Below are 21274 nucleotides of genomic sequence, written 5' to 3'. Positions count from 1 at the left end.
GATTTTAATTGCATGTACCAATATTCAACATCAGTCTTTTAAGTACATAATTTAAAAGCTTAATTTTAAAAAAAGTTTCGTTTTGATTATTGACAAATATTTCACATGCACTTCAAAGGCTTCTGTGTGACTTATTGTACACGGGTTGTTATAAACACACGCAAACGTTATCAAGAACTAATTCTGCGGTGGTAGCAATAGAATATTAAAAAAAAAAAAACTGGGATTTTAGCTAATGCTCGAAATAAGATGTAAGAGAGGATTGTGAGAAGGAAATTATGTCTAAATGAATTTCCATATTAAGATGCTTGGATATTTCTCGCACTGGCGGGAATGCAGACACCGGACGTGACGTAGACAAGCTGCAAAAAAGAGCGAGCCCACGAGACGAAATTATTACGCACGTATGAAAGCACGGTTTCAAAATCTCAAGCGTGAAAATTTCTGCCGCGAAGAAAAGAGAGGAAAAACTCGTGTCTCGAGAAGGCGCGCACGCGCCATGCTCGTTCGAAGCTTCTCGACGCAAACGAGCCTCGTGTTTCGCGCCGCGTTTCCGCTGCCGGACAACATTCTGTGCCGGCGGCCCGAGTGATGGGAGGATGGACTCTTCGAAAGCCCGTTAAAAAAAAGTCCCCTTGAGTGTGTTTCGTGCAACACCCATTCTTTCTACCTTCTCTCTTCCTCCGACCACACCGTTATGTTTATATTTTTTTATTTTTTTTTGACACGGGTTTAAAATATCCGCGGGTCCCAAAATGAAGGCACCGTGCTGAAGCTGGTTTGCCAGATTTCGCCGCAGTTAAAAAAACTTTTCATGGGTCCGGTGAGCAGGGCGAAGAGGAAAATACGAATAGCGTGGGGAGAGCACGGCCGAGATCACGTGGGAAGTCGGCTTGAAAGGAAACCTTTTTTGAAAATTACGAATGTTTGTATAAGCGGGGGTAGGAGAAGTGGATTTCGAAATAAAAAATGGGAAGAACCTGGCTCTTACTTTCAGCAGTTCCTCGTGCTCTAGGCTGGGATCTACACATAATTTAGAAACACACAACTTAGAACTATTATAAGTTATATTTTTTTTAAAAAATCCATAAAACATATAATTGTCATTAGTTAGAAACAGGTAACTTAGAAACACAAAACTTTTTAACTGTCATAAATTAGAAACCTGTAATTTAGAAACACTTAATCTCAAACCACATAATTTAAATACATGTAACTTAGAACTACAATAACTTAGAAACACATAATCTAGAACGGTCATAAAATAGAAACACGTAACTTAGAAAGACACTACGCTGAATCATATAACTTAAAATTGTCATAACTTAGAAACACGCAACTTAGTACAGGCATAACTTAAAATAATTTTATATTTTATGTTTCTATGTCATGACAGCGCCCCCTATAGACTGAATACCCTGAACATTTACTTCGCTTCTCTCTTTACTATCTAGCAATCGTTTTCTCATTAAGCTGTAAAAACTACATTTTTACATTTTTTTGGTACATACCAACAAGGGAAAAAATTTAATTTAATAAACTAACATTACATTTGTTAAAGTTAAATGTTTCCCAAAAAAAATAGTCTTACATCTTAGTGAATGTTATTTTTCAATTAAATTGAATAACATTGATCTAAGTGATGTTAGAGGATTTTACTTAAAATTTAAATGTTTGTTGCTTTATCTTCTTCGTACTCATGATGAGTAGGTCACCAATATTAGAAACAGAGTTATTTTGAACCCTATTTTGGCAAAAACAATTTTCGTTAGATATTCAATTTAGTCTCACGAATATTACAACACTTTTAATGTCTACTGCTAGGGACGTTTCATTTTATATTTAATGAAAGGTCTAGTTTGACAGGTGCAAAACCATTAACAGTCGACCTGTGCGCTTCTCAGGTCAGTAACTAGGTCTGATTTCCGATACCATGTGATATTGCGAGCCAGTGGGGTATTACGACATACGAAGTTAAAATTTCCTTTAACTATAGTAATTTTTCCGAGAGACGTTTGCCGTCAAGCTCAGTACAGATGTCGATAAATAAAAAAAAATTACTAAGAGTGGTTTGCCATCTGATATTACAAAGATTGTTGTCACGGTATTTTTTATATTTACTTGAGTGATCAAAATGTGTAGTTTCTTAAAATAAAAAGTATTTTTGTTTACGATGTGGCATATTTTAGCGTTTTTTAGCATTTTGTTCTGTAAATAAAAAACACAGTACATCCAAAAACCATAATTTTTTGTTTACTTTGTGACGGTTTTAAAGTTTTATTCTCGCTTTAAAGGTATTCTGATAAAATAGAGAATATGATCTTAACAAAATGGTCTTTCTAATTACATGTTTTTTTTTTGGCTCCAGAGAAAGTAAACTTTTAAAGGCATTTCAAATCACTTAACAAAGATTATCAGCGATATATCGCGATAACTAACCATTCCCTTAATAGTTTTCTATGTTTACTGTTTTGACCTAGCAATTGTTAAAGTCAATAGGAACAGAGAACACTGTTTTTTTTAATTAAGGACAAATCTCCTAGGTAAATTTGTGCTGCGTTAATATGTGTAACATCTCAGCTCTCGGTGTACGGCATTTGGTGGGCGTATTTCCGTGAATGCGACGGAAGTCCACGAACGGAAATGTGTAACCACCACGGTTCTACTATCTGTGGCGAATGGTACGAATCATAGTTCACAAAGGCAAAAGGGAAACGTTATAGTATTTAATTTTTAGAGAATTTTAACAGAATGGGCATTTTTTATTAAAATGCCTTGTCGAAATTAAGGTCCAAAAGCTGGGGTTTAGTATTTTTTTTCAAGTATTATCGCTTTTAATAGAGCCATTTCATTTTGTAGTATTACGTTTCGTTATGCTAATTAAATCATTCAATAGTCGACGTAGCTGCTCCGGAAGCGAATTCTGGCGACAAGTGTTGGAACTACGTGTGATTCGCGTCTAGAAATGTAGTTAAAATTTTTTTTTGTATTTAATAATAACGCTTGGCATTATTTTAAAGACTTTAGAAGTTAAATTTTGTGTCTCAGTTACGTATTATATGTGTATTTTGCAACACGAGAACACGTGAATTTGCTCGTTACGAAGGCTATATGTTATACACATCACTGGCGAGGAACCAATATTCAATTTCGATGACGGACACCATGAGCCTCCCGTTGAGTGAATTTCTTAGCTCGGTTCGCGCACCGCCGCGTGGGAAACGAACCAATCCCAGCTGCGCAAAGGTCAAGCGCGCTGACCGCCGGGCCAATGGGGTGCACGCCGAGAGAAGCAAATTACACGCTTTCTCTCGGCAGTTAGGGGCCCGCCTCGTCAGGGGTGTATGTGTGTTAGTGAGGCGGGATGATAGGCGCGACGCTCGCTGGTGCTTCTAGCGCGGCGTCTCCTCTGGACTGGCGCGCAGTCTTCTCCCAGTGCACTGAGCGGTGACCGTAACATTGCATTGCGGGGGAAATGAAGATAAATGTGTGATGCAAATCCCTTAGGTGCTTTCAAGAATCTGTACTGGTTGTTTTACTCCTGAAAAATTACTCTGAAAACATGCGTTTGAGCAATTTTAACTATTCTGAAAATACAGTTTAAAAACTTAAACCAAAATCAGAAGTACTTATCGGCCCTCAGAGAACTCTTAAATTCTTTTCGTAAGCAGACCCCACTCGGAAATCTTGAGTAGTTTTGAAATCGCGTTATTTTTCCTGAAGCTCTGCAAATCATGTGTGTGCCCGGGTAGGCGAGCTCAAATGTTAACGTCGCAAGGGGGGAGGGGAAAAAAACCTATCTGTTGTGGCAAAATGGAGGTATTCTTCGGAAGAAAGCGGTACCTGATGACAGAATAAAAGGCAATGTGTCAAATAAAAATGCGAGGGAGTCTCTAGAATAATCAACCAGTGATGTGTTAAACACCTAACCTCGTTAACGAGCAAAATTCACGGATCTCAGACACGAAATTTAACGTGGTGTTCTTTGCAATAACACTGAAAATGATAAATATAGGCAAATTATTTCTTTCAACTGCATTTCTAGACGCGAATCACAAGTAGTTCCAACACCTGCCGCTAGAATTCACTGCCGGAGTAGCCACGTAAACTACTGAATCACTCGATTTGATTCGTGAAATTTTCAAATATATAATAAAACGGCTCCAATAAAATATTTAAAAAAAAGAACTTGAAAAAAATACTAAACCACGGTTTTGGACCAAATTTTGGCCAATGAAATTAATAAAAATATCGATCTCATTGTTAAAATTTACTAAACAGTAAATACTATAAGTTTCTATTTGTCTTTGTGAACTTCGGTTCGCGCCATTCGCCACAGGCAGCAGCACGGTTGTTGTCAAACATTTCTGTATCTTGACTTCCGTCGCACTCCCGAAATTGCTCCTACCAAATGCCGTATACCAAGATCTAAGATGTTACACGTCAAAAATTTTCTTTGCTGATTCGTGATCTTTTATAATACAGCTACACAATGACCAGATAACCAATAAAACCTCTTGAAATATTTAGGTGACATAATATATGACTGAAAAAACAATTTTCAAAATTTAGTGATGCGCAGGAAAAGCCATTTTCAATTTATATATATAAAAAAACATTTGTAAATAACAATTTAAACGTTTGACTGCCTGTATTTTTTTACTTTATTATAATTGATTTAATTTTATTTTTACGTTTATAGTTGTTTGCCCTCAGGACGTTCATTTCATCTACACCTTCGGAGTTTTGTATTTCATAGCCATATGTAAAATAACAAAAGGTGAGGAAACAACTAATAACTTAAATTTTAAAATAGAATAACTTTTGGTTGTCTGACTAACGCATTCCAATCCGCCAGTTAGAAAATAACGCAAAAAAAGATATATGTACGTATGTTTCGCAAGAGATGTGCTGTCTCGGCTCAGACGTCGAGAAAAAGAAGGAATGAAGAACTACGCGTAGCCTATCACTGACTGTCGGGACCGTCAGAGCAGATAGTTGATGATTTAATAAGAACGAGGAATCGACGAAATGAAACAGAAAGAGCGCGTGTAACTCAGGACATGTGATAGAAGTGGAACTTCATCGGCAATTCAAACCTCGACTCGTGAGTATATCATAAGGGATAAAACGACAAAGTGAGAGAGTGCAAGAGAGAGACAAGAAAGAAGACAATTTTTCAAAAAATAACAGAGTGTGGGATTTTTTTGTCATTGTTTACGTTTTCAATTATTTAAGAATCCATTTTTTTTTTGTTTTTATTAGAAATTTGATTAAAATAAAAATAAATTAATAAACATGAGTTATTAAAATTATTACTCACTTCAAAATAAATGTTCAGGATATCAATAATTATCGATCAATTTATAATGATAAATTATTATTATTTTATTAATAATAATTAACCAATAACAATTAAAAAGTTAAAATGTGCGTATTACTGTTTCTTCAAACAATCCTCTCATTTTTAACACGACAAATCTCTAAATGAAATATTAAATTCTTAACAGGTAGCTATCTATTCGGGAAATGCATTGATAAACTCAAAATCGCTCTCTTCTCCGCTGGTTGAACAAAGAGGAACGCTAGCGCGCTGGTAGCAAATATAAAATTCAAGGCAGTCACATCTGACTGTATAGGATAGCAATATCTATTTTCTGAAACAAGAGAATGCGCAGACTCTCTGTCTTATTATTTCGTTCATCTATCTCTCTCAGTCTTATTTTTTTTTTTTGAGGTGGATACGAATCATCGCACAAATAGGAGAACGAAATCGACCCCAGCAACGTATATAACATAGTGCTCTCTATATAGATCTACGTTCAAGTACCTATTCTCTGTCCATTTCGGGTCAAAAACGTTTCACGACATCGTTTTAACGAAAACGTTGCTTTGAAATTCGGCCTTGCAATTTACTCTCGTCGCGCCCCCGCGACTGCCGCTCGCCCTAGCGTCACCCGCCGGCACTACCAGTGAAGCCCCAAACATTTATCAAAAATTTTTTTTTTCCTAACCTAACTAAAACTAAGTCTATTTTGGAGGGGTCCGGGTTAGGGAGGGACCTAGGTGCGTCTCAGGCCGAAGCCTATACGCCTAGTCATGCTGGGATTAGCCATGCAAGGAGAGGGTCGCATGCATCATGTGCTAGGAGGGGATTGGCCAGCCATGGCAGCGATTGGCGCCATGACTAACTCCCCTCACTCTTAAATCTAGACTATAACTAGAGATAGGTTGGGCCCAGGTAAAACCTGCCTGGGCACATTCATGCGGGATGCAAATTGGCATGCATTACGTGTAGGAATTTACAGGAGACAGAGGATGGTCTGGATGAAGTGTTGGACAGAGTAGAAAAGAGTCTACCATGCGGGGGTTGGGCACTTGGACTCGTGGTCCGCTTTTCCAGTTGTCCAGTACTGGATTTAGTGACCAGGGACGCAAGCGCCCCTGGTGGTGAGTGGTTGCACTGACCACTCACTCCGCCGCCAGTCAGCACCTAAAAAACTAAGAAACTAATACAGAAAAAAGATAAATGACTTACAAACTAGGCATTTCGTTACGAAATATGCAAACACCCAACTCAGGGATGGACGTGCAGTGCTTAAGATAAAAAAACATCTATCATCGTGTGCATCTTATTCCGGGAATTGCCGAGCTGATCCGAAAAAAGCCGATCGTCTGTTTACTGAGTGGCGGATCTAAAACGGGAACAAAATAATTTTACATTTATAGTGTGTAAGTAAAGACTAATAAAAATTTAAGAGAATTTTTTTTGTTTGTTTAAATTATATAGTATTTTTTTTCTAATGAAAAAAATGCTTAGGTATTTATTACTTATAACCCAATGTTAAATTAAAAGCGTATTATATATATATAATTGCAAGGTTATCATAGTTAAATATCTTAAGTTATTTTTCAAAAAGGGATTAAGAAGACTTTTCTAATAATAATGTTAAGAAATTCGTTATTGTATCTTATTTAATATTATTATCAATATTTAAAAGATGTGTTATTCATATTCGCAAAATATTCGCATGAATAATGCGAATACGAATGTCAAGAAATATGCTAATATTAGTTACATCACTGTTACAGATAGAAGACTGTAGGGTAGAGCGTGGTAGTTAGGCTCACAGGGCTATTGCCCTCATTCTAAGAAAGTCCATGTGAAAGTCTGCCGTAATGGGTACGGGAAACGTTTAGTCATCAGCTTAGCTAAAGCTAGACATTAGCAGTAGTGCTATTGCCCTGAGAGGGTAGATTAAAAGTTCTGGGAACAGCAGTGTAGAGATGAAATGGTAGATGCATTGTTGTTGACAGAGGAAACTTGCTGAGATAACGGACAAGCATTTCGTCCTCAAGGTGACAATGCAAGGAATTAAAATACTACGTCATGTAACTGTTATTGCTCTTTTCAAGGCTTATTCAGTTATATTAATAATATGAATAATGCAATTCTTTGAGAAACATTAATTTTATTATGAATATTACTGATTTGTGTACATCCGGGGCTCAGTGTAAATGTGGATTTTATTGTCTGGTAAAATAATTCTTTTCAAAAGGCGTGTAGCTGAGGGACGTATGAAAAATTACTAGAGAAATTAGTCTGAAGAAAACGTTTATTTTGGCCTTAATTGGGTACAACACATGTTTTCTGGAAGCTTGCGTGGGTCCCCCCATTTTAAAATTCCAGTACTGAACTAAATAATCATAATCAGTACTTCACAATAGGTTTGTAATGTGTGTGTACAATAAAATACACTATATTTCACTACCAGCGCAAAAAAAAATATTAACATGACTATAGTCATATCAACTCCGTGTGATGCAGCAACAACCTTTTAAGGTTCACACCTGCACTTACATCTAACTACCTCGGACAACTGATCCCGTTCAGGGCATAGATCCGATTAGATTGGATGGTTATTTTACGTGCCCAACACCAGAGGACCAAATATTGGGCATGGGTTTCTGAGAACCGGGAATCAGATAGCGCCATTTACACTCGCGGCATTGTTCCGACAACTGAACAGCTACGTCGGGAGGTTGAGGAGACCCATGCCAACCAGCTGCTATCAGGTCGCCGACGGTGCCTGCCCCCACTGGAGGCCCGAGTCCACTCCTGCCGCATCCCTGGGACCACTTGTGTCACCCAGTTGCTCGAGATCCAGCCGAGGTTTCCTCCTATACTGCCTGTGGTTTCTCATCAGAATAATAATGTTTAATTTAAGCAACACTAATGATTACAGAAAACATTTGGCAGTTGATTTATCGCTTTCATAATAAGTTATTTTGTAGGGCATTTAGTACAGATCACATCAAATCTTTAGGGGAAAAAATGGATAGTCAATAAAAAAAAATTGGTACACAAAAGCACTGAATTATCAACTTTGAAGTGAAATATTTTGAAAATTATGAGTCCTAAACAAAAAAAAAACCTACAATTTTAAAGTGTCCATGCACAACTCTTTTAAATGGAAAAATAAAAAATTCTGTGAAATATGGCCTTAAGTAGCTCACCACTTCCACTCGTCAACAGGGCGGGGACCCCTCAGAGAGTACTCCAAGCATTGGGGCAGTTATTATGGCACAACCAACCGAGCTTATTCGCTTCAGCTACGAGGGGAGTTATTTTTGAATAAGTACCGTTTTGAAATTCGGCCGCTGCAGCGCTGCGGTCAGAATTCCGCGCATAAGGGCTGTGCACCTAGATCTGTTGGAAAACCACAGACGCCATTACGGAAACATTCGACCGTGTTTACGGTTTTTGTGGGTGTTTATGAAGCCTCCACTGACTGAGAATCCCACCAACTGTGAAATACGCGCTGTAATTGATTTTAACGTGACACCGTCTAATAAATCGAACTCCGGCTGCACGCACAAAAATTGTCCCGTTACGCACATTGTTCCGTTACGCTGTGTCCCGTTACGCTTATTGTATGCTTGCGCCGCATCTATCTCTCTTCCACTCGACTGTTTATAAAGTGAAGTGAAAAGTAAATGTGGTTTTCATTGCTTATTGCAACAACAATTTCGGCAATATAGGTTAATTATTCTTGCATTTTAAAAATCTGATTACTAGTATGATTTCAAGTATTTATTTTTTATTATTAAAATAAAAATGATTGAATTTTATTCATAAAAGTATGCAATCATTTCATCAATGTTTTGTTATGACGTTGTCACGTTAAACTATCGTCTGTAACCAACTTTACAGACACCAATTTTTTTTTTAAATTTTTTTATTATTCTACATGCGTGAAAGAGGATGAAATTCATTTTCAGATCAGTGAAGTTTACGGAGAATGGCTTTTAAAGATGACCGCACGAATGTTCGTGATGAGCAACGAAGCGCACCCACATTCTGTCATTACTGAAGATTTGGTGCAGAAAGTTGAAGAAATAGTGAAAGAGAACAGATGATTAACTATTTCAATGTTATCTGATGATTTTCCTCAAGTGCCGCGGTGGTTGTTACATCAGGAGGCAGACTTCTATCAGGATGGGATTCAAGAGCTGCTTGTACGATACGATTAGTGCCTTAACATTGGTGGAAATTATGTAGAAAAGTAGATGTAAAATTAAAATTTCAAAGAAAAGTTTTTTTTTTTGTGATTTCAAAATGGTACATACTTAATAAACACGTCGCACATATTAACATTCTGAAGGGTTGTGTGTACAGTTCTATGGATCCTTCAACCATAAATGTTTTTACGTGCATGTATGCACCCAAAAACATAGACCGAGAGACATGGTTCATGTGCATTAGCTGGCGAGGCTGTTTCAAACCGAACTCATAAATTGTCATTTCGGTAATTAGGTTCAGGGAAAGGATGCTCCGTGTGTGTGATGAGCCAGAAAAAAACCAGTATTCTCAGGAATGCCGAAGCTGGCGAAGTGAATGACTCGCCCCAGACACACAATAACTTTCTCTGCGCCAGACACTGTAAAAAATTGTTGTGTTTTTACAAGGACAGTCCTTGGAAACTGAGTTGCCAAGGTTGTCACTTGTAATACAAGGCAAGGCTTTGCACCGTTTGTAATTTTACAGAGCTCTGCTTTGCTGTTATTCAACTGTAATACAGTGTTACTTCGACTTATAAACCACATCACCCCACCTACTCATACACGAGCAGTGTTGTAAGACTATGTCAAATCTTGGATACATTCCAGCTATCTCATTTCAACCCAGATACCAAAAATTTCGTTTCCCTTTCTGAAATCTTATAGCCAATAAAATAGAAGGCTTTCCCGGGAGACCTAACGTCCCACTCAACCCAAGCACATGCCGACCGTCAATCGTGGCTTTGTCACATCCTTGAAGCAGAATGAACAACCTTACGTAGGAAGTTGGCCGAGAAGTCTTTCTAACGTTATTCACGCCCATTGCGTTATCCAGGAAGAACTTTTCTGTACTTTGGAGAGCAGAGGTGCCCAGAAACAATTTGCAATACTACCTACAAGTTATTAATTGTAACTTTGTACAACACATGGCTATGGTTATTCTTGCGTATATGAAATGTTTTATCCAAGATAATATTTCTAACAAAAATTCACGCATAATCATATATGTTTCATTTTAAAATATATATTTTTTTAAATCATGAAAAAGTTAATTAAAAATTCAATAATTTAACTTAAATATTGTTTTAATTGTGCTTATCAATGTGCGCGGTTGATGCTGGAAAGCTGTTCAGGGGACAGTTGAAGAACCCGAGCGCTGTTCTGCAGCGATAACAGTTGTTCTCGCGGCGAGGCCGCCAGGTGCGCCTGTTGGTTCGGGCGGCGACTGTACCCGCGGGATCGGTTACACTGGGCGAGGGCGGACCCCGCAGGTCTGGCGTGCGCGGCTCTCTCGGCCGAGCGTCACGTCTTTGGCCGGCGGCCACGCGCGCTCTCCTCTCTCTCTCTCTCTCTCCTCTCCCTGATGCCGGATATCAATTCGCTCCAGCTAATCACCCCTCTTCCCCCCCACCCCTCCTCGTCGACGTGCGGCCGCAACTTGTGATCACCGTGTCCACGCCGTCGTGAACAATTCACTCGTTGCGGGCCGCCCACGGGCCATCGTCGCAGTTTCCCCCCTTCCCCCTCCCTACATCCCCTCCACCCTTCTTAAAGCCCCGTTCCACGTCTTTCCCGCAAGGTAACCCTCTACGGGATCCGCTTCTCTCTTTTTAGCGTCGCATCGGTTGCAAACTGGCTGAAATGGTCCACCTCCCAAGAAAATTTTTGATCTGAAATAATTTAGCTCTCTGTACGCGGCATTTTGTAGGAGTAGTTCCATGATTGGGAAGAGCTGCCACCCGTAAACCAAAATTCGCAAAGCCAAAGTGAAACTTTATAGTTAGAGACCGGAAAAATTCGCGGGTTCAATGACCTCCAGGATAGACTCCAATATCCTCTACACACTCGGGCAAATGCCAACTGTTCATTGGCTGCTGACTTGTGAGTCGTCTCGACTGGGTGGCCTGTGATTCGACACTTCTATGAGTGAGGTTCTCTAATTTGTCATCAGTCCTCCAGATTAACAGTGAACCAATGACAGAAGCAGCACTAAGGTATAATTATTTGAATTTTATCATAACACGAAATGAACTCGCGAATGTTTCAGTTCTCTATTTATAGTATTAACAGTTTGCTTTAGAGAATTAACAATATGTTAAAAATAGCTCTGACGCCATGTTTATTCCAACACTTTTTTTCCCCTGCCTAAAAAGTTATATGTATTTGTTAATGTTACGATTAATTCTTCTTATGACTATTCAAGATGACAATTTTTTTTCCAGAATAGTTTCACTGCCATAAAGGTTACTTTGGCACACCAATACGATTAGAACATCCCCCTGATGTTCGGGAAAGTAAATATATACGGGCGCATGTGAGCATACCCTCTTGACGATTTTGGCACGAGGCTATAGCATTCAACCTGTTAAATTACCGTTGTTAACGGGCACTTATTTAATTACATTTTATTGGTGCAAACTTAAGTTTCACCCTCATCGCTCCGTACGCAGGCGATGATAATGCCTGTCTAGGAGGAAATGTCACAAGTTCAGCGTTGATACATTTACAGGTAACGCGATCGGTACTTAATGTTGTTCGGTTAACCCTGAGACATCGGTAGTACCATCTCATTAAATAGAATTATATTTATATTTTACAAAAGGGAAAAATCTTACTGTTGGTCTTAAAAATAAATCATTTTAGTGTATTTTATTACGCTCGGCGTTATTTTAAAGAATTCTAGATAAGATTTTGGGTCGAAGTTTCTTATTAATAAGTTTATTTGCAACACGAGGACACATGAATTGGCTGGTTACCGAGGTTAGATGTTGACACATCACTAGCAAGTACTGAAATACTCCCTTAAGTATTTTTGTAGGTTAAAGTACTTGAAACTGGTCCAGAACGTTTTGCAATACGTACATCTGTAAGAATTATGATTTTATAATAATAAGTTGCAACAGTTTTTTTAACCTTTCCACTTAGAAAAAAATGAATGTAAGTACGTAGTATTTAAATTGGTTGGTGATGTATCGTAAAAGTAACTTACCCATAATTTTTTTTACTTTTAATTAACAATTTTTATCGAGCCCTGTTGCGGACAATAGCAACGAAAATGTTTTGGTATATTTGGTACTGATTAACGAATTTTGTCACAAATGTATTTGAAAGACTTAAATGTTCGTGGGAACAAGTGCTTATTTATCACTTTTGTTACTAACAAGGTTTTATATTTGTTAAACAGCCACGAGTTCGTTTTGGTCAGCGTGAAATTTTATATTATCAAACGGTGTATAGGTCTACAAGTAAGTTTTACATAAATTATGTTTACTGCCACATTCAATATGTTTGACTTTTTTACTTCGAACGTTAAACTTGATAAGATGAAACAATTTTAAAGATAACTATAACTCATAATATTTTATCCTACGAAATGACAAGGCTTGTTATTAGAATATAAATTAAAAGTCTTATTCGGCACAGCCTATAGGCGTGGGCAGATTTCGAAGTAGCTATTGCTTCTGGAAATATTTTAGAAACTTCTATAAACTTCTGGATCTTTTTAAGAACTAAATGTGCATAACATATGATTCCTGTTCACCAATATCACAAAATGATCGATTAAATATTTACTTATTTTCCATGCAGCAAAATATTATGATTATTTTTAATTAAATGTATCTACCATTGAATACTTTAAAACGAATTTTATATCATATGCCAAATAAGGCAATTATTTAATTATTACAACCTTGGAACACTATTTTTCATCTCCTGCATTAATAACGTGGTCGTGTAAAATTGGTTTTGCACCAAAGTTCAATATAATATTAAGATGGTTAAAATAAATTCAAATAAATTTGATACGTAGAAATTTTTAATTTTTTTTTTTAAATTTTAAACCCAGTTTTTTACGTTAATATTTAATTTCATCAAAAATTGTTTGAGCCAAAGTTTTGGATAAATTTTAGGATTCATACAATGCATTATAACGGATTTTATAGTAAATCTGTTTTACTTTCAAACATTGTTATTTCCACCGCTTACAGTAATGGTTGGTCGTATAAAAATATTTTCGGACAAAAGTTTTAGATAATATTTTTATGTTTTATAATAAAAATAATAAATTTAAATTGTTTGAATAGTGTACAAAGTACCGATTTTATATATATATTTTTTTTTTGTTATTTTAAAACTTTTTTTTTCCAATTCCTTGAGCAATGATTTGACTTTTCAAAAAAATATTTCAGACAAAAGTTTTATATAAAAATTATACAATTTACCAACAATTTGACGGAATTCGATGGTGTACCTACGAACAGTGTTATAAATTTTTTTTGTCCTCCAGCCGTTGTTTTTTTCACCCATAGTTGGTCGAATAAAAAAATTTTATAGACAAAAGTTTTTGATATTATTCCAACGAGTTATAATACGTTAAAATTAATGTGATATTTTCCATATTATGGTCGAAAAATGCCATTAACCATTTTGACGAAGATTTTCCACAATTAAATTTTAATATATATATATATATATATATATATATATATATATATATATATATATGTATATATAATTTGAGTTCACTATTGTTTTGGGGTCTATGGACCATGAAACGAAAAACTATATAAAATTTTTCCGGAAGTCGCACCATGATAACGGCGACAATAAGTAGTATTTCTTGGAAATCTACCTAAAAAAATAAGTAAAACACTATTGCAAACCAGTGTAATTGTACTAATGAATGCAGATTCCACCATTTTTTTTACTGAAATTCCACTGTGACGTGATGATGGAAATAGAAAAATAAACGATCTAATCGGAACGTCTGACGCACTGTATTCTTAGGATTAAAAAAATTTTCTCCGCTTCGCAAACACCGCGTCGCACATTGACGCGCTTCATTATCTTTGAAAGATTTGTGCAATGGGAGTGCATGACTTCATGTAAGCTTTTGGACATACGCCATTGCTAAGCACATGTATGTTTGTAGAAGAAAACTACAAAAAAAAAACACAAATTAAGCAAAAAATTGCTGTTGTCAACAGTTTTTTTTGGGGGGGGGTTCAATATTTTTGTGCTGTCATCATTTGATAGGGTTTTTTTTCGTTCTGTTAGTCCATTTTTCATTGTTTTCCTTTGTTTATTGACCATATTCCTGTTATGGAATATTATGTGGTGTTTATATCCTGTTGACAACAGCAATTTTTTGCTTAATTTGTATTTTTGTCTTTTGGGTTTTTTCGTAGTTTTCTTCTACAGACATACATGTGCTTAGCAATGGCGTATGTTCAAAAGCTTACATCAAATGACGCGCTTCATTTGTTCCATCATTTCCTCACAAAAGAAACTAAGCAACCGTCATAACCATTACACCAGTCCACGAATGTCGATTCAAGAAGTGTCAGCAACCAAAACATGGTAAGTGACTCTTCAAAAGGTGTATTGTAATTTAATACAATTATTTGGACCAGCGCCATTACAGTTATGCATTGACTATATGAGGAAAAATTCATAAATTCAAGATAAAAAATTTGAACAATGAAAAAAAAAAAATTACTTAACCCACAGAAAATCAGCCTAAATCAACTAATGTTAAAACATATAAACCAAACGATGAACCTTAACAGGTATTATGGACAACACATGGACACCACATAATTATCAAACAGCACAATAATTTCGTGGAAAAAATTTAGTAATGAAAAAATAATAACAGCACAGACGAACACTGTGGGCGAGACAGTTTCAATGAGAACAGTTAATACAGACAGACAAGAAAACCTGGATAACACCGCAAATATTCGAACACAACTATCAAGACAAACATTTTGAATGTGTTCGTCTGTGCTTTCATCACTGTGTTGTCCATAATACCTATCCAATTCATTGTTTGGTCTATATGTTTGACATAGATTATTTAGGCTTTTTGAAGTAACAACGTCTAATAAATCGATGAACGCCGGCTGCACGCATGAAAAAGGATGACTCATTGTCCCGTTACGCTCATTGACCCTTTACGCTCATTGTACGCTTGCGCCGCATCTAACTCTTTTCCACTCAATTGGAACAACCAATGATTTGACTTTTTCGAGGCACATTAAACTTCAAACACTCCCATTCGTTTCCTACCTTTCCTATCATCGTCCTATCCTTAACAGAATAACACAGATTGGAAGAAGTTGAATAGCAATCTATACTAATATTATAAAGCTGAAGAGTTGTTTGTTTGTTTGTTTGAACGCGCTAATCTCAGGAACCACTGGTCCGATTTGAAAAATTATTTCAGTGTTGGATAGTACATTTATCGAGGAAGGCTATAGGCTATATGATATTATCAATAACATTAGGGATCCTTACTTAAAGTCCAATTTAGAATCAAATGCGTTGGAGGAGGTTAGATACAACATGCAGTACACGTACGAAGTGTGTTGACAATGCCGCAGGCGCTAGAAGTTTATTTCCTATTGCCTATTAACATTGTTGCCACGCACTAGATGCCTTATCATTCTTAATTTTCCCATACAAGTAAAACACACCCGTGTGATATTAACAACGAAGCAATCAGTACCCTCATATGAGTTCAATTAGTATTTAAATACTTTTTATCACTTTAAATCGCAAACCTAAACTTTTTTTTCTCTCTCTGTGTTTTATTTGTTTTTTCTTTTACTAGAATTATTTTTATTATTTTTAATTAATTTTCATTTTTCAGACCATCAATAATTTTCATCTCCCGTTACAATTCTGACAAGGACTTAAATCTATATATATATATATAAATAGATAGATAGATAGATAGATAGATAAAAGCGAAATACCACTCACTGACTCACTCATCACGAGATCTCTAAAACTATACACCCGATTGACTTGAAATTTAGCATTATTACTCATTTTGTGATGTAGACGCTCACTAAGAACGGATTCTGCGGAAATCCAATCCCAAGGGGAGTTTTGGGGTCGTTTTAGATCAAAATGTCCAGTCTTTGGTAGGAAATCACCATGGCAACGGCTGTTGCTTTGTAGATGCTTCATTCGTCTCTATGGCAACGACTATTTCATTGTAAGTGCAGTCCTCATCACCGTTGAAATCATGCGGGTACTTTAAATATCAAAAATTGCCCTTTTTTTCAAGTATATATATTTTGCAGACTTGAAACTTCACAGTAATGTTCCTTATGTTACGCAGGATGACCATTTTCCGAAAATTAGATCCCATGGGTGGTTAAAACCAGGCAACAGTGGGTACTTTGTCTGCATGAGAACAGGATTTTGCATTGTTCATGCCTTCTGCGTCTCCATGGCAACGGGCATCGCGCGGCAGTGGCGTACCCACAAGGAGGGGCATGTATAATGAGCGGCGCAAGAGTGATCTGCCTGTAGACTGCCGTAGCGAAGTACGGGTACATCAGTTGTACGTTGCGTGCACGAGTCGGGAAACCATCAGTGCTATTCATTTTCTCTCCGGTACATTATCCAGCATCGTAATAAAATTTCACTGATTTTTTTTTAAATTTACCATTACTGTAAATGGGAGATGTGGCTTAATTTTTTTCTATTAGTAAAGCCGTGCGAAGCCGGGTCGGGCAGCTAGTCATGTATAAAAATTATAGTTAAAATAATCTGTTCGTTAAAGTAATAAATATATTTTAATTAATCAGCGCAAATAAAAGTAAATTTATCAATTAAATTGTAGATTTCATTTCAATCCTTCTTTGTATCCATACAAAATAGTGATAATTTAATAAAAATGATTCAATTTTATTCATAAAAGTATGAAATAATTTCATAAATGTTTTGTTATGACTTTGTCACGCTAAGCTATCGTCCGTAAACTGACTTTACAGACAACCATTTTTTTTCTGTGATTTTATTATTTTATTTTATGTTTCTTATTTTGGATTTATGAATTTTTGCCATGACAAACAGTGCAATAATGGAACTCTAGCTTATAGTTTATTAAAGTGTTTTTTAGCGTCTTAAACGCAGATTTATCTTTTCATCCTATTATTAAATGATTGCAAGATAATGTGTCAGGCAATTTTTATATAATGTTCGTATGCATCCTTTGTGTTCAAACTCTAAATTTTTAGAATATATCTACGAATTAAAATTATTCTTTCAAAAAATATTGTAAATCTAGGCTATCTAGGTAAAAAAACACTTTTTTTATTTATATAATTTTGTAGGTTAAATATATTTTTTTACAATAACGGCCAAATAAAAAGAATAATTTCAAAATCGTAAACCTCACGATGGAAACGCTAGAGCCGAAAACAAAAATTATTGGTCTTTGAGTTTAACAACCCCATTTAGTAAACAGCTTCAAGAGTTGAGAAAACTATTTATGATCAACCATTTGTGGTTCAATTATAAATGAATTCAATGAATGAGAAAATAAAGGAATATATCAAAGCATGATAATAAATTCGCGTCTCTGGGACACCGGAGGCATTAAAGGCGACGAAATTTCATGAGATATAAATGGAGCATTGGTGGAATGAACGAATGTGGTGGTGTTGGAGGGGGGGGGAATTCAATGAGAAAACCTATCTGTACGCGGCGACGTCCGCCACGTTTCCCACGAACCCGGATCGCCTCAACGTAGAAGGGGGGGGGGGGGGGCTAGTAGCCTGGAAACTGGATGATCTTGGCTCGTAAACGTCGCCCAAAAAGCCCCAAAACCAGATCAGACTTGTGGTTGTTGTTGGATGTATAGTTTCGTCGTATAATATGGACGAAAATTTGGTTGTTGCAAATTCACTTGTGCTTTTTGTTAGAAAAATAAAAATGATAGCAATTCACTCAAAGAGTACAAACAAAGATGTCTGCCATGACACTCAGCTATTGGTAGAGACCGGAAAAATTCGCGGGTTCAATGACCTCCAGGATAGACTCTAATATCCTCTTCACACTCGGGCAAATGCCAACTGTTCATTGGCTGCTGACTTGTGAGTCGTCTCGACTGGGTGGCCTGTGATTCGACACTTCTATGAGTGAGGGTCTCTAATTGGCCCTCAGTCCTCCAGATTTACAGTGAACCAATTGACAGAAGCAGCACTAAGGTATAATTATTTGAATTTTAACATATCATGAAATGAACCCGCGAATTTTTCAGGTCTCTAGCTATTGGACTGACAGTTTGGACTGGCGAGACGTTGTTACCACACATCGCAGTTTGGACTGAGGGCTCTCGTCCGATCTGATGGGAAGCCATCAGCGTCAGTCCATCAGTCCCGAACTGTGATCGTGTGTAGGGGCCTTGAGTCGCTTGCCCCGACAATTCTTCGATCACCTCCAAGGTCGACGACGACCGTCCGTAGACAAACTCGACTCTTGTCGGTCCCGTATCCGTCGCGAAGGTATTGGACCTCTTCCTCTTCTCCTTCATTTTTTCTTTTCCTTTTACCACCAGCAGCGGTCAAAGCAAACACTGATTACCGTTATCTAATAGCATCGCCGAGTGGAGGAGATTCTTACCTCTCCCTTCTCCCTTCCAAATGCCTTCTTTCGCGTGACCAATGAGACGTTTGAGAGAGAGAGAGAGAGAGTGTGTGTGTGTGTGTGTGTGTGAGAGAGTGAACAGAGTATCTCCTGAAGAACATCTTGAACGATTATAGACGAGGGGGTGGAGGTCACAACCGCATTCCTGGTGTCAAATACAAACCTCTGTCTCCCCACCCCCCTCCACAACAATCCCTTCCCAATTTCCACCTAGCCGCACGAGGCCAATCATCGGAACACACACACACACACGTACACACACACGTACAAGCTGCCCACGTGGGCAAAGGCGAGATGGTGCTGCGATAATCTCGTGTGCCCTCTGGCAGCCCTCCTATTAAGCACCCCGTCCCGCCTGCTCCAAAGACCACGGCGACGAGCAGACGTCTCGCACCACCCACCCTCCTATTGACATTCCGCTCCTCGGGACGACGCGATGAATCACAGCGAGGCGACGTTGCCGCTTCGCGCGTCCCGCCATGCCCGGGCGGGTGTTGGTCTCCCTGGTCCGCTGTTGCCAGACGTGTCCGAATTCGTGTGCACGTGTGTCTGTACCCGGTAGCCGTGAAGATCAAATAATATTGAACAACATTAAATTGAAATGGGAAACCAATAATTCGAGAGGAAAACATTCTTGGCCTCTGTCATAAATCACTGGCACCCAAAGCTGTCCACCCCCCCCCCCCCCCCCCGCAAGTCAAAAGTCAAATTCAAATTAGTACTCCATTTCTATATTACAATAAAATAGAGAGTTTGTTTGCCGGTTTTTATTTTGCGTGGTGCGAACACGACAACCATAGAGAGGAAAACAGTCTTGGCCCCTGTCAGGAATTACTGACAGCCCCCGGCTACGCTATATACCTAAGGATATCCGGAGGACCACAGGATCAAGTTGCAGCTAGTTTCAAGTAAACAGTAGGGAGTCGACGACAGGATCAGAGATATCTCTCACTCCAAAACAATCTCGTCTACACTATTAAACACAACTCAAATTTACGTCACCATATTTGTATTAGGTACAGGTAATATTTTTTTCATAATTTTACACCAACCTTTATCCTGAAAAAAGGATTTATCTCTTATAACTGGAAAACGTATGGCTGAAATACTAGGCAATTTAAAATCCTTCGCACACTTCTTAGCAGTAGAGCCAATATTGTTGTCATGCTATTATGAGATTTAACAGAACAAGGTATGCACCAGCAATATTTGGTTTTTATACCTTTTGTGTGTGTGCCCGAATGACACCCGAACTGAGAACTTCTCGTACCCGAAAGTACCCGACTGTAGAGGTGAGTGTGCTATGGCTGTCAACAACTGCGTCTGATAGATGAGACGAGGAAAGGGCACTTACATCCTGGTACTCAAGACTGTCAGGGCCCCCCGAAAGTCAAAAGTCAAATTTATGTTAGTATTCCATTTGTATATTAATAAAACAGAAATATGTTTTGCCTGTGTTAATTTTGCGTGGCGCGAACACGAAAAGCATAGAGCCGCGAAATTTGGTACGCTCCTGGTTATTCCTTGCGAGACTTCTGCAGATATTCTCGGAATGTTTCTGATAATTCCTTAGAAACAGATGTCAATTTGCACCTCGAAACGATTTTTTTTTAATTCGTCTCAGTTTTTATAATTTTTTTGTTCTGATATTTCACTTTAGTTTCCAAAGATATTCTAGTAGTTTACCGTGATGAAAACCACACTATCTCGACCTGAACAGTTCCGAAGTTTACCGAAGTATAAGGTTAGGTTTGGTAAGGTTCTGTAACGAAAATGAAAGCTTGATAAGGTTAGGTTAGCATTAATGAAAATACTCTATGACCTTAAAATAAATATACAAATCCTTTCAATATAGTGTTATTTTCATGAGCGATCGGCCAACTTCGGAGAACTTCGATACTGTTCGGGTGTGGCTCTCAACCCTATAAACTTTAGGCTTCCCAATTTCCATATTATCTCTATGGCAACGGTTGTTGCGTTTTGTTGGTGCTTCGTTCGTCTCCTGGCTAACCGTTATTTTATTGTTGACGCTTTTTTGTCTCATTGCAATGGCTACTGCATTCTAGATACTTAATTCACATTATAATTTTAATTCATGATAATTTAATGGCTTTTAAAAACTCTTGAATGCCAGATAATGTCTTCAGTTTGAATTTCTTACGTTTAAATTTATTTATTTATTTGTTTCACAAGTAGATTTTCAAAACTGGAATTAGGTTTTTTTTTCGTTGAAGGCGAGGAGGGACATGTTTAATGTATGAGCCGT

This window comes from Bacillus rossius, chromosome 13 (assembly GCF_032445375.1).
Source record: "Bacillus rossius redtenbacheri isolate Brsri chromosome 13, Brsri_v3, whole genome shotgun sequence".
NCBI classification, from domain to species: Eukaryota; Metazoa; Arthropoda; class Insecta; order Phasmatodea; family Bacillidae; genus Bacillus; species Bacillus rossius.
Note: the sequence above shows the minus strand (reverse complement) of the source record.